This window comes from Papaver somniferum, unplaced genomic scaffold, assembly GCF_003573695.1.
Source record: "Papaver somniferum cultivar HN1 unplaced genomic scaffold, ASM357369v1 unplaced-scaffold_137, whole genome shotgun sequence".
NCBI classification, from domain to species: domain Eukaryota; kingdom Viridiplantae; phylum Streptophyta; class Magnoliopsida; order Ranunculales; family Papaveraceae; genus Papaver; species Papaver somniferum.
The window spans coordinates 13408384-13415272 of record NW_020622934.1 but is presented as its reverse complement, the minus strand read 5'-3'; the positions used below and the strand labels follow the sequence as shown (position 1 = coordinate 13415272).

General features: G+C 40.9%; 1 long non-coding RNA gene across 2 annotated transcripts; it reads left to right on the top strand.

The window, feature by feature from the left end:
* The first annotated feature begins 5148 nt into the window (after nt 1–5148).
* Nucleotides 5149–6553, top strand: LOC113334732. 2 transcript variants are annotated; one of them, XR_003352920.1, is made up of 4 exons: nt 5149–5379; nt 5475–5574; nt 5929–5973; nt 6517–6553. It is a non-coding gene; the product is annotated as an uncharacterized LOC113334732 (long non-coding RNA). The 2 variants fall into 2 exon arrangements; XR_003352919.1 differs by having other exon boundaries at nt 5472–5574.
* Nucleotides 6554–6889: the final 336 nt, after the last annotated feature.

Genomic DNA, 6889 nt, shown 5'->3' with positions numbered 1-6889 from the left:
CATAACTTCAGGTCATTCTAGAAACATGTGTAGATACACTTTACACTCTTATCACGTGTCTTTAGTTGTTATCAGTGCTAGGATTGTGCCTTTGATAGCTAGATTGACATCTCCATTTTGCTGTGAGCTTAAACTGACTTGCACATGTCACATTTGATGGAATCTGAGCTTATATTTTGACCTAGAACTTTGTAGGTACGTTCTAAGCAAACCTTCACGAGACTTCACTCGTCCACTAGGGACACTTAGTGGTTTAAAAGGCTTAGTGCATACGCTAAATGCATTCGAGAGACCAGCGACAGTGGTATAGGTAGGATTTCCTTAGTTTTGTTTTACTTGAGGACAAGTAAAATTCAGGTTTGGGGGTATTTGATGAGTGCTAAAAAGTGCATATTTCTATATATTTTTCTTGGCATTTAACTCATCTTTTGTGCATTAATTCTACATTTTATCCCATATTCAGTATTTTCATTGTTTTCAAGAATAAATATTTTTCTTACTTAATTTTATATTTTTAGGTAATAAATAAAGTTTGGATGAATTGCGGAGCGGAATAGAGCAGAAAAGTAGTGAAAAGCCGGGAGGAGTTACGCAAGGAAGCCGCGAAGAACGTTGTGCACAAAACCAAGAGGCTAGGAATGGTCTTGAAGAAGAAGAATTGTCCTTAAAGAAGATATGGGCTTGGCATACCCAAGGCCCAAAACCCTTACTCAAACACATTTCCACTATCCAAGCCCGTCTCGGATTTCAGCCGTCAGATCGAAGCATTTCATCATCCTACGGTCTCTCCATCATCGCACATCAAACTCTGAAGCCCCCGCTTTACATCGCAACGCCCATCTCCATCTTGGGTCGTCCGTTTTGCTACATCCCTTCATCCGACGGTCTCTCCACGCTTACCTCCGTATCGCCGTTGGATCCACCTACCATCTTCCCATCCATCGCTCCTTGTCGCAGATCATCAAACCTCTCTGAACCCGCCTAACACCCAAGTATCGAACACCCTATACCCCTAGCCAGACGCCCCCTAACCCTAACTCTATCGACTTCTTCTTTCTTCTCAATATCTTCTTCCTTCCCCCGTCTGCAGACCCGTACCACCACCATGTCCACCACCTTCTTCACCTGCTACAACCACCATGCAACCACCATACCATCATCACAACCACCTATATTACCTAAACCACCTAATACCCCTCTCTCTAGCCCTCTATTTCACTGATTTCTCACCATTCTTTTCTCTGAAACCCTAGGTGAGAAATCAGTCAAATAGGTGAGTCTAGAGTAGCAGTTGGCGCATGGGAATAGAGCAGGAAGATATTACAAGGCATGGGTCGACGTTAATTGGGATTGATTTCAGCGAATTAGGTGAGAATACCAAACCCTAATTTCAACTGTTTTGGGAATTTTTGAGGGAATTGTGTAAAACCCTAAATTGGGGGAATTGGGTATAAATAGAGGCTTTGGGGTGTTGTATTGGATATCTCTGGACTAGCCAGTGTATCCCCATGAGGGCTGGACTAGCCAGTTCCTCTTGGGTAGATTTTTCTTCCCTGTTTTGTATTTGTAGATTTAATTTTAATTTTCAATTTTAATTCCAAATTCAGTTTTAGTTTATCTTGTTTCAATTCAGTTTGTTTTATGTTTTAATTCACATTTCATTCTAGTTCACATGTTAGTTTGTAGTTCTCTGTTTAGTAAATGTTTTGTTTTTGTTGCTGTTATGTGAGCTCACATGTGTATGTGTATAGCTACGCTGAGATGATGCCTTAAGTCACTGTTAGTGGTGGAATGTTAGGTTATAATTCATGTAAATTGAGCTGATTGAGAAATGGAGGAATTTAGTGCTCAACTGTGCTTGTGATTGATTGTGCTGTCAAAAGACAGTCAATGCTAGGAGTAAACAGTTGAGCAAGCTTCTTCTCCTTCCATTCCATTTATGTATGCCCTGGAACATAGGCAGGCTTGAACCTTCACCTAGCTCCATTAGGGACAGGGATTTAACATAGAATTACACTATCTGGCTAGGTCACAAGGTGGATTCATAACCTAGTTGTGTTGTTTCTCTGTTTTGTATCTGTAATTTTGCTCCCCTGCCATTGCCCTTGGCTTAGGCCTTGGTTTATCTCTTTGTCATTCTTTGTGTCACTGTCACTTTTCCAGTCACTGTCATCACCTAGTAGTTTCTTTGCTGTTTTAGTTTACTTGTTCATTGTTTCACATTTTATCACTTTCACTGTCACCTTCTCACTTTCACTTTGTTCCATTTTGTTTTGCTTTTGTTCTCTGTTTAGTTTCATTGTTCTGTCACCTTCTCATAATACTTTTGTTCTGTTTACTTTTGTTCATTGTTTTGCTTTTGATGTGTTCACTGTCACCTTCTCACACACTTTTGTTACTTCAGTTTCAAGATCTGTCACTTAAAAGCCCATTTGTTCTCTTGCTTGGCTAAAGCCTAGTTCATAGCTCAGAAGCCTAGCTAATCTAAAGGCCCAGCCAACTGAGCCCAAGGTTCAGTTCATTCCAAAAATCAAAGGTCCAGTCCACTGTGGACTTAATCAAAGCCCAAGGGAAAAGCTAAGGCCCAGTTCACTGTTAGCCCAAGGCCCAGTGCACTTCAAAGGCCAAGCCTAGTGCACTACAAAGCCCACTGAGCCCAAAACCATTTCATTGTTACAAACAAACCCACTAAGCCCAAAGCACAATTAGAAGCCCAATAGCAATTTAGAGCCCAAATAGCTAGAAACTCCAAAACACTCCCAGTCTCTGTGGATCGACCCGTACTTGCACGAGCTACAACCGACGACCGTGCACTTGCGGTATTACTGTAGGCCCCCGTTTTTATTGCGCTTAATTTTCACACACCTCCGGGCCCACCAAGTTTTTGGCGCCGTTGCCGGGGATTGGTGCTGTGTTTTTCTTGTAGTTTTATTAGCTATTTTTGCATTTCACTGCATAGCATTTGCATCTGCATCTGCTTCACTTCATTTGCTGTTGGACCTGCTGTTCTGAACCTGTTTTTCCTCTGCTGGGACGCCACCAAGTTTTTGGCGTGGGTTTGATGAAGTAATTCATGCTAGACACAGCAGCAGGAGCGTGAGAAGAATCAGAGCAGAGAGATAAAGCATGGGTCGACGATGTGGTGAAGACCTGTCAACCAAATTAGGTAAAAAAAATCAAACCCTAGGTCTGTAAAATTAGGGTTTTTAATTTAGGGTTCATAGGTCCCTTTTTGTATAAATTGAACACAAGGGGGGTATCAATAGATATCTCTGGACTAGCCAGTGTATCCCCATGAGGGCTGGACTAGCCAGTTCCTCTTGGGTAGATTTTTCTTCCCTGTTTTGTATTTGTAGATTTAATTTTAATTTTCAATTTTAATTCCAAATTCAGTTTTAGTTTATCTTGTTTCAATTCAGTTTGTTTTATGTTTTAATTCACATTTCATTCTAGTTCACATGTTAGTTTGTAGTTCTCTGTTTAGTAAATGTTTTGTTTTTGTTGCTGTTATGTGAGCTCACATGTGTATGTGTATAGCTACGCTGAGATGATGCCTTAAGTCACTGTTAGTGGTGGAATGTTAGGTTATAATTCATGTAAATTGAGCTGATTGAGAAATGGAGGAATTTAGTGCTCAACTGTGCTTGTGATTGATTGTGCTGTCAAAAGACAGTCAATGCTAGGAGTAAACAGTTGAGCAAGCTTCTTCTCCTTCCATTCCATTTATGTATGCCCTGGAACATAGGCAGGCTTGAACCTTCACCTAGCTCCATTAGGGACAGGGATTTAACATAGAATTACACTATCTGGCTAGGTCACAAGGTGGATTCATAACCTAGTTGTGTTGTTTCTCTGTTTTGTATCTGTAATTTTGCTCCCCTGCCATTGCCCTTGGCTTAGGCCTTGGTTTATCTCTTTGTCATTCTTTATGCCATTGTCACTTTCACCATCATCATTGTTGTTTGCTGTTTGCTTATGCCATTGTAAATATCCATGTTTTACCTTGGCCTAGTGCCACTGCTACATTTAGTTTGCTCCACCTCCCCTACCATCTTCTTATTTCCCTGGCCTTGCTGCCAGTTCTGCTCAGTTGCCCTGCAACCCTGCCTGCTTACCTTCCTCCCCTGCTGCTGCTTCTTCTCCAGCCCAGCCTTGTCTGCTGCTGCTGTGCACTGCTTCTGCTGCTGCTGAAGCCACCACTGCTGCTGCTCCAGGTCCAGTTCAATTATGGGCTACAAGTCCAGTCATTACAAAAGCCCACTGTATCTGTTTAGAAACCTAAGGCCCAACTCAGTTCAGTTCATTTCAAAGACTACTGAGGCCCAGATTCATTACAAAGCCCAGTTCAGTCTTGGGTTAATCTAGAAGCCCATTGACACTCAAAGCCCAGTGCACTTCAAAGGCCAAGCCTAGTGCACTTCAAGACCAACTGAGCCCAAGCTCAGTTCACTTCATTGTCAAACAAGCCTATAATCCAAAGGTACCCAAAGCCCAAAAGGCTTCATAGTTAACCAACAACAATTTAGGAGCCCAAAATAGCTAGAAACTCCAAACACTCCCAGTCTCTGTGGATCGACCCGTACTTGCACGAGCTACAACTGACGACCGTGCACTTGCGGTATTACTGTAGGCCCGTTTCATTTCGCTTCAATTTTATACGCTTTCCCGGGCTCACCAGCATGTCACTATGCCACGGCCACTGGCATGCCACCATGCCACAACTACTAGCATGTCGCCATGCCACGTCTACTAGCATGTCGCTATGCCAAGACCACTGGAATGCCACCATGCCACGACTACTAGCATGTCGCTTTGCCACGGCCACTAGCATGCCACAAAGCCACGATACTAGAATGTCACTATGACACGGCCACTGGCATGCCACCACGCCACAGCTACTAGCGTGTCGCTATGCCACGGCCACTGGCATGCCACCACGCCATGGCTACTAGTAGAGCTGGCAAACCAAGCCAAAACCCGCGGGTTAGCCCGTCCCGTCCCGTGAAAACCCGCACCCGTCCCGGATCGTAACTAAACAAGACGGGCGCGGGTTGTATAATTAGTGGTTTGTGAAGAAACGGGTTAACCCGGCCCGTACCGTGAAACCCGCGGGTTAACCCGTCTCATTCCCCACCACTAGGCCGCGTGTCACAGTAATGTAAGCCTGTTACGTACGTGTCACAATATCTTGTTTCCCTCATATAAAAAGTTAAAAACGAAGAAAGAAACCCTAACTCCCTAAGCCTAAGCCGCTGCCGCCTTCATTCTTCCTCTTCTTTTCTTCTTCCCTGCTGAGTCTTCTGAATCTGATGGCAGGTACGAATCACAGTCACAGAACAACAAATTGAAATCTAAAGATCAAAGTTTAAAGGCTAGCAGGTAACAACAACATACTTCAAATTTTTACCCAAGATTTTTCTCTTCACTATTTCCAGATATCATTTTTTGTCTCTGAAATTTTCGTGTAACAGCAGAAGAAGATCGATCTCATGTATTTAAAGGTTCACTGTAAAGGTTAACTTCAGATCTCGTGTTTGAATTTCGGATTTCATCTTCTTACAGTTACAATCAAAAGTAAGTTTTCTTTTCTTTCTCGTAAATATCATCAAAATAAAACATGGGTTTTGGTAATCAATTGTTAATTTCTTAAATCTAACCCCTTTACTTTTTTTATTCATCCAGTCTACCGAGAATACTCATACCAGCAGATGAAATACTAGCATTTTTTCCCCAATTCTAATTTTATTGTTGGTAATCTCTGCTGTAGTTTTCACATAGGATATTTAGATTCTTTAATTGGTAATTTTGGTTGTGTTTATCGATTTGTCCCACACAATTTATCTGAATACTCTTGTCTCTCTGTCCTGCAACTTAATTACTGTTTAGTGATGAATAAAATCTCATATGTAACCTTTCCATGGAACTCAGGGGGGACATCAAGCACCATCTTTGATTAAATGTACTGGGGAGAGAGTGAGTCCTTTTGCCTCCATGTGTTGTTATTGCTATCAGTTACTGCATCTTTTTCAGTTCAAGTTATTCTTCAATGTTGTGTTTAGCTGTATGATTTGGTTGGAATATTCGACTATATCAGTAGTGGAATTTGAGGTCTGAATTTCATTGACATTAGGTTTATATATGATGAACTATTAGGTACGAGACTGGTAGGTCAATTTGTTCTGTGATGTCTCTTTCTCTTAGAAATCAATGATACACCTGATGAAGATAGCTTTTACACAAACAACTCATACAAGTGACAAATTCTCAATAGATTGGTAGTCTATACTTTTTAGTCACCAACACAGCCAGCAACAGAAATAGCACCACCACCATCAGAGCATTATGCTTAGAAGAAGAATTGTATAAATACTTACAACAGATTTAGAATTTCTGAAATATGGTTAGGTTTCAATAGACAGTTGATTTTTTTTTCTTTTCTTTACATTGCCAGTTTTTCACGTTTCTGATTCTCTGAATGACTCTTTGACTTGTTCTTTGTGGCTCCATCCATTTCAGGATGTCAAGTGTACAAGAACAAGAGTTACCAGAACCAGACCATTACAACGATGTTATAAGTGGTGACGGTCAAGATGATGATAACTTTGTAATTTCAACTTTTATGTTCAGTTTAATTCATTTGAGTTCTTCATGATTGGTATAAGTTTGCAAAACATGTTCTTTTTTTTTAATACAAGATGATAACTTTGTAATTCCTACGATAGAAAGATGATAACTTTGTTAGTTTCTCTTGATAATTCACAATTGGAATCTATGTTAAGTATTTATGTGGTTTGATCTTTCAATGATGCCATATATGTTTAATACAAGATGATAACTTTGAACCCAGATTTAATATGTCAATGTAAACTCTGAGCATGCCATATATCGT